The sequence below is a fragment of the Vanellus vanellus genome, assembly GCF_965231255.1.
Source record: "Vanellus vanellus genome assembly, chromosome: 14".
NCBI lineage: Eukaryota > Metazoa > Chordata > Aves > Charadriiformes > Charadriidae > Vanellus > Vanellus vanellus.
In genome coordinates this window covers 10,057,190-10,065,534 of record NC_138919.1, presented here as the reverse complement: position 1 = coordinate 10,065,534, position 8,345 = coordinate 10,057,190, and positions in this window count along the sequence as shown.

The window sequence follows — 8,345 nt, the reverse complement described above, 5'->3', positions numbered from 1 at the left end:
GAATTAGGGATTTAACATGTTCAACACGATTAATTGTACCTGCTGTTTACTTAGTATTTTACAGGCTCAAATTGTCATCCTAACTGATTTCTGCAACAGTCAAGATCTTTTATACAGTCTGACCTTGAAGCAGGGTGGTAAAATGATATGCCTCACATCACCCAGAACATCAGTAGCAGTGTTAAGGTTGGTCCCATAGTCACCTGAGGCACCTGGGGGCTTGTTCGTCCGTTTTACCGTTCATGGACACTTGTATAGCTGAATTTTAATTTAGGTAATTTTTCAAGAAAGGGCAAATTCTTTCTGTGTGTCTGAAGAAGGAGAATATGTATAAGGAGCAACCAAAAATTCTTTTAGGAATAATCAGTAATGTTTAATTCAGCTGAGAGAATCAATACCCAATAGCCACTGAGACACAGAGCTACATACAGAGTATCAAATAGCCACCAACAGTTTACGTTCTCTTTATGACCAACTTGTGAGCAGTCTGCACTCTTGAATATATTAAGCAGCTGTGAGTAATGAAGAAACTTGTAAAAATTAATATGTTTTTTGGAGGGACAGTTAATGAGCTGAAGAAGGGCTACATTTATTGAACAAGTAATTTATTTAATGAACAGTTTGACTCAAGAGTATGGTGCCTCTATTGCAGCTCATAGCTGGACCTAAGGGGCCTGTATGTTTTACTTGGGTATAAACTGCCTCCTGTATATTTTAGTGCTATGGCAGATTTCTGGCCTTTCCAACAAGATGTGAACAGTTAGATAATGGCAGCAAGCAGAATGGAAACAGTGGAGTTAAGTCCTGGAGGAGCATCACGATGGCCAAGATACAGCAAGATTAAAAAAGGCTTGTAACTGAACTAGCAAAAACATCCTGAAGGGTGATGTTAGCAAATTTTGGAAGGGAATTAGTGTATAATCCTTCAGATTATAAAGTAAACTTTATTAGTGGCTGGAATGAGACTTTTTTGGAATAAGAAAATCATCTCCTGTGTCCCTGCTGCAGCCTCTCTCTGATGGATCTGAAGTTGTCTGGTGTCCTGCGGCAGGAGCTATGCAAGCCAGAGGCTTGATGCATTTTAGCAGTTCTCATGCATCTTTTAAATCTTATAGACACTTCCAGCACAGTCATGGTGTAGGCATGTATAGCAGGGTATGATGGAGAGGCTACTTGCGTATTCTCATGGCGGGTTGTTAATAATTAGTTTTTCCCCAGGCATCTGGGTCTGGTCACTAGATGCTTGACTCAGCTGGCCGATCCCATACAGTAATTCCTATACAGTTTTCAGCCTTATTGTACTTAAAGCTGGATCAGTCTGGGAGAAGAATTTAGTTTTCTGTGTATTTGCTGATGGCTGCACTGGTGTTTGAAAGGAAATGGCAGACCATAACTCACACATACAAACCAGGGAGAGCAAATCAACAAATAAGCTGTGTGATATCATGCCAAAGAAGCCACTTTCCGGCACCTGCAGTATATGAAAGGGGATATAGCACGGCTACTTTATAGCCATGGGAATACTTGGCTCCAAGTTAGTAAACAGGATTAATGAATGATTGTTTTGTTGATGAAAACCATCTAGCATTTGTGGAGTGCTGAGGGAATCAGGTGCCAAGAAGAAAATGTACTAAGCCACTGCTTTTAGCCCTGAGTGGAGATGCGGCCCTTGGAACTGGGAAAGGCTATGTTAAAGAGTAGAAAACAGATCAATAAGTGCTTCTCAGGGAGGAATGTTTGGTGCTGGTTAAATGGTCAACCTGCAGGGAGCTAGAGAAGGAAAAACTGTATAAGGAAGAATGAGAAAAGCTGTTACATAAAAAGGGATTCAGTTGTTAAAAGCAGGGCCATACCCGATTCAAGATTTTTTTCATATTAGAAAAAAAAAAAAGAAAACCTAACCCTGAGTGAATAAAGCATCAATTTTCCTACATTTTAAATGAGATCTAAAAAAGAACTCAGTAATGGCACTGGTTGCCATGGTGTTTAAAGGTGCAGCTCCACAGACACTTCAAATAACAGGAGATGCTTTTATCTGCCTATGTGGCTGAGTTAATTTTCATCTGCTAGAATAATTCATTTAGTTTGCTTTAATTATTCTATATTGGCAGCATCGTAAAAGGGCTCGATCCTGCCATCTTAATACAGACAGAGCTCTTTTTTACTCCAGAGGAAGAAAGATTAGATGCAAGCCAAATTAGTCAGGAGATGCAAATGGGAATGCCACAGCTCTGGGCTTGCAGAGATGCACACAGAAACTCTGCTGATGGCACAAATGTCCATTTAAATAGGGGTCAGGGCAGAACCGAGCAGAGGAACACTCACCAGGTTCTGGGGTGTGAAGGTGCATGGAAAATCCACAGAAGAGGTGCTGTGTCCTGTTAACACAGGCACTGACAATCTCCCAGGTCTGTTCAGAGGGACTGTTGAGGTTGGAAGATTCGGTCTTGCATCCTCCCAGGTTTTGCCCTTCTTTTGCCAGAACAGTAATATCCCCAGCTTGGGGACCTTGGTGAAGCAGACAAAGCCTGTCCCCTCACTTTACTCGCCTCCGAACTGCTGGCGTGTTGGACCGCCCCATGCCAAACTGGCTTTTGAGCTCACTCCTTTTCCATGTCTTTTGTGGCACTAGGAATGGTTATTGACTGAATAAAAAGGTTACTAAGTAGATGGGACCTGTAGTTAGGTTTCCAAATCCCTGTTGCACACTTCGGTCTGACTTTTGAAGTGCTGAACACTTGGCTGCTCCCATGGCCTTCAGTGGTACCTGCTGGGTGGTTGCTGTCGCTGATAGCAGCACCACTTGGGTGAGTGCTAAAATCCCCACTCCTGCGCTGTTTGCAGTAGCATCCCCAAGCCCATGAAAAGCCTGGAACTTGTTTCAGATCTTGGCTCATAGACACAGTTTATTGATCCTGTGTCTTACTACCTTTGTATCTCACTGTCTTAGCTCCCTCTGTCCTCTTGTAGTTTGGCTAAGAACACAGCCATCAATAGTGGCATTGCATCTCTAAACTCAAATACCTCCTTCCTGTATTTGACTTTATTTAAAACACAGGAGTGACCTGAAAGAGGAAAAATTAGAAACTGATGATGTGAGATGATGCAGCCCTCTGTAAGTACACTATGGCTGTCATTTGAAACAGGTGATCAATAAATACATTTATCATGTTTTCTTTCCAAATATTAATTGTCACATAATCTGCAGTGAAATGGCATTCAGAGTCTCAGGATCTTTTCCAGCACCCTCTCTATGCTTTATTTTTATTGATTTTTTTCCCTTGTTCCCCTTAGAAGCATGAGTCAGGAACCCTCTGTTATTAAAAGCAGTCCCAGTTGCACATACCTTTCATTTTCTTTGGATTACATTAATTGCCTGACAGCTAAAAGTGATCTGGGTTTTTCAGTCTTCAGCACCGGACTGTAAGAAATATTTACCAGCTACAGCAGATTTATAAAGATGCCACTGAGATGCCTTGAGACTAACAATCAGAAAACACAGCGGCAAAACAACACTGTTTTTCAAGGTTAAATGCTCAGAATGCTAAAAAGGAATTGCACATCATAAAACCAAACAAAGACTTGGATTCAGCCCATTTTTTCCTCCACTTGTCTCACATAAAAGTAAGATGCTGGTGGTTTAAAAATGATTGCACAGCGTCATACAACGATTAGAAATGTAATAAGGGAGCTTTAATTTTAATTTGGTTTTGGTTTTGTAGTTCAAATATCCGTTAGTGTCAACCCCCTACCTCTATTGCATGGTCATTTTCTTTTCATGCATGCCTTGTTCCCTATCTTTGTAAGACTCACTTAGCTGAGAATGGCTGGATGATACTATATAAAGAGCAGCTAACGTGAAGGAGGGATTGTCCAGGCTGATGTTTAGCAATCTGGAACTCAAACATGTCCTGCATGACTTTGAACAAGTCATTTAGCCTCCCTACACCCTGTTTCCCAAGTATAAAGCGCAGGTAATAGCACTTCTCGCTCAGCGAGGGCCGGGAGGATAACTGCTTTCGGAGGTGCTCAGGTACTATGGCAACCGGACCAGGAAAGGAGCTTTGACAGAGGAAATACCCTGTAGATATCTACTGGGAAGACAATGATACAAAATTTGCAGGCTTAAGTACATCAACAACTTTGCAGCTTTGTTTCAATGACAAAATTAACAGGCCTGATTCTCATTCAGCCATGGCCACCACTTCTTGTGCATAAAAAGACCCATCAGTGGCAGAGATGCTGTCCTCAACCCATAGGTGCGTACTGGGGTCTTTTTCACTGCCTTGAAGCAGTGACTGAAGTCCCCACATACGATATGAAGATATTCCCTGCCTTAAAATGACTTCAGGTCTGCAAGCGAAAAAATGAAACTTGAACTTCAAGAAATAGTTCTTTTACTGATCTTGGTGTAATTTATAATTCAAAATGCAATGTTCTATGTACAAAACAAATAGAATTGAAGCATTTGAAATTGGTCCGCAAAGGCAGTAATAACCATTCTTTAACGGTACTCTGTGAGAAGAGGTGATGCAAAATATTACTAATTCCCATCCAAGTGACCTTGTAGCAATTGTTTGTATTTGTCCATGTTTCAGATAAATGCTGTACACTGACATATTTATAAATTGTTTTCATTTGAAGGGAAAGGACTTGCTCACAGGGAGTGACACCTACAGCAGCATGCATGTGGTTCTGAGAGCCAGGGAGAAGTGGATGACCTCCCAAGGTGAGTGGGGATTTTAAATAACAGAGGTGCCCAGCTTCCTGGCTGTACTGCCCTCAGTTTGAAGGCCATCAGAAAAGACTGGCAGCAGCAGGGAAAAGCTGGAAGTGGTAGTCTTTTTCTTCCTTTCAGTGCCTCACTCTGAGCCTAAGAGAGGCTGTTATGGACTGCCAAGCTGGTCAGGTAAGCTATCTTCCCAGGAGTAGCCAAAACTGCTTCCAAAGGCAGCTTAAACTCCCTCAGTGGTGAGGAAATTGTTGAACCCTTTGCTACTCTCTGAACTACATTTTTATAGCACCACAAGTCTGTGCTGGGAGCAGGTTTGAATACCACCTTAACAGGGAAAAAGGGAGAAGAAATGTTCCACAGTGGTATAGCCTTCCATTAATAACAATTGAGACATCATTGACAGGCCCTGCTGTCTTTCCAAGCCTTTCCTGAGATTTTAATTTCCCTTAGGAGGTAGATTAAGTTTAGTCCATTTGTCCATAGTTTTTCTGAAAGGTGCCATTTCTGTAAAGGGAGATGCTGATGGAGGCGAGCAGCAAAGCTGCTGTTGCAGGTGGCCTGGACAACTCAGTTTGCATGACCTGTTACCCAACAGCTTCCTGAAATTGGTTTGCAATAGGTAGATGACCCAGGTACTTCCAGCAGACCAGAAATCTGAGCTGATAGCGAATGCTGCAGGTTGCTAGCAGTTTAGCACAGCGGGGTGGCCGGTGCCAGCAGCATTTGGAGCAGGGTCAGCCCTTGCACTGTACCATCTCCATTACGCAGGACAGAGCTGTTGGTGGCAAAGAGTTTTACAGTCTAGTTAACACCTACGCTATCTACTTGTGTGTGTTTGTAGGAAGCTGAGGTATGTATCCTAACTATTTTAGGGAAATACATCATTATTATGAATCAGAAATACCTGTAGGGGCTTCAAAGTTTGGATTAAACTTCTATACAGACTGTTGAAAAGTACCCTGATTTCAGTTTGTCAGTCTATTTCAAAGTGAGTTAAGAAAAATAATTAAGACCATTTTTATTTAGATGAACTTCTCAGTGATGTCATGTGGTTTTAACTAATCTGGTATAAATTAATATCTTCAATTTACATTACTGTTTCTGAGCACCCTTTGATAGATGAGGTCTATACATAGACTTTAAAATCTTCACTTGGTTTAGACATAGCAGCAAGTGGAAATGCTTCTTTTGAGATCCCATCTTTGTGAGTAGTTTAAGAAGCTGATTTTTTTTTCAACGTGTATAAGCTATTTTTTAAATGGGATCCTTATTTTAGAAATAGCAGGGATTTGTTTCACAAGCGGATACTTAGTATTTCTCAGGTATTTCATATGCCTGACCCTCTTTTGCCAATGTGGCGTTGGAAGAGCTGTTTTATTTTTTCAGCCCATGAAGTACTGGATTGCAGATCTTACTAATTTTGTATGGTTATATTATATTGTGACTCCAGATTTATTCTTCTGTAATGAATATGGAAAGATTTTCAGTTTTCAATGCACTAGAACATCACACCTGTTATTATTGCTTATTTTCCTCCCTCTGCCTTTCAAGTCGGAAGGAAGCTTTCTACCTTGGCAATGTGTCTCTTTCTCTGTTGGTCACTTCAAAGTCCCTCAAAGCCTAAGGCTAGCTGCAGTAATCCTGCTTTATCCTTTTTTTTAACCCCTAAGAAGAATTAATCATATGAATCATTACTCATGTGAATCTGCAGTACTCATGTTGTTGTTGTTCTCAGTCCCAGCTTTCACCACTTTTGATGATTCAACTCAAACTGTTATCACATGTTCACTTTCAGGGAAAGGCTTTGGGGGACTTAAATTCTTTAATCCTACCTCCAGCTAACAAAATAGTATAAACCTAGGAACAGAGAACATGTGTGTATGTATGTGTGTGCTTGTGCTTGTGTTTGTGAATGTCTGTGGAGATTGACCTGCTTGAGAGATCCTTTCTTCAGGCTTTACCTTATCTGTTTACAGATTCAGTTAAGACCGTAGAAGGATTATACTTAGTGATCTTTGGCTCCAAATGCTCCAGTCTTCTCTAAATTGGAGTTGCCTTGGCTGTGGACAAGGGAATTGAACCATTGCTTTTACAGACACACTTCAATATTGTATATTTAACCCATAATTTATTGCTAAAACAAATTACTTCACAGATCAGGTACTCCTTGGGAGCAGGAATGGTATTTGTTTTTGTGGAAGTCTTCCCATGGGGACTTTCATTTTTGGCTTTTTTTGTTCGCTTGTTCTGTTAACCTGCAATAATAAGCTAAATTGGGGAGAGGATGGAGAGGAAAGGGTATACAACCTTTGCACAGTTAATCAAAAAGCCTCCAAGGCTTGGGCTGAACAAATCTCTAACTGTGAGGTAGTCTCCTTTTTCACCCTGCATATAAACAGCAACAGTATGAACAGTCTAAGCAGGTAGTTACATGCTCTTTTGCAGTTCTCAGTAGCCTCAGCAGCAGATACCTGCATCAGTCCTCCTTCTTTTAATCTGTACTGTAGTATGGGAGGAAAGAAGGGGAAATCATTAGAAGTGGGGGAGATGCCCAACGGAGAGGATAGGAATTGTCAGCTGTGTTACAGCAATAGGTGCAGCAACAAGGAAAGGGAGCAGCGAGGCCCTTGAGGAGCTGTGAAGACTTCACAAGCAGAAAACACCAGCTCTTTATCCAGTACATTTCCTCCACTGTAAGAAAATTAGGGAAAGGTAGGAGATTAACTTACATCCCTGTGTGAGAGGAACAATGCTCCAGGGAGAAGAGACTTAGTCTCCAGAGCAGCGCTGAGATATGAGAGCTGGCTCTGTTCTTCCCATTAGGATGAAGAAATCATTCTTCCCATTCTGCTGCAAACCAAATGAGTATCTGACTGAATGAATTTAAAGCAAACAGCTAATAAAACCTAAAATAAATGAGATTACTGAATCAAATCATAGAATGCAAAATATTTGTGTAATTGTATAATTCAAAGCTGTTGCAATATTAATGAATATTATAATACAATGATTAAACACAGGATTCATTTCCGTTTTGCAAATGTGCCTAAGCCTTTAATCTAGCAGGGTTTTACAACATAGGTAAATTTTGTTAAACCTTTCTGTAAAAGCACTGTATTTAAAAAACACAACTACAAACCCCTTCCTGTTCAAAGCCCTCATCATTACTCATTGTTTCCTTTAGTCTGCTTCTTCCCATTGTTTCTGGCTCACCTACTGAAGATAAAATGAGACAATAAGCAACTAAGACGACACATTGAGCAGTGAGAAACCAAGGATATAGTTCAGCACAGCTGAAGTCCAATTGCCTAAAGCACCCTTTTATTCAAATCCTGCCTTTTCTTTTTCTGTAGTCTGATCTAGGCTCTTGTATAAAGTGTTTTTTCTTTGAATAATCTTGCTGTTCACAGGGAACTCTTGAAGGAGCAAGGTCCTACTTTGCGGCAGTAAGCATGGCAAAAAGTAGTCCCGGGAGAAACAGAAAATCTTAACTGCATCCTTATTTATCTCAACCCCTATTTATTTAAATTTTGTTTATACATTCCAAAGAGCCAAACATAAGCCAAGAAATGTTTTTTTCCTATAAGTTTTTGGATCATCTTCTTTTCAA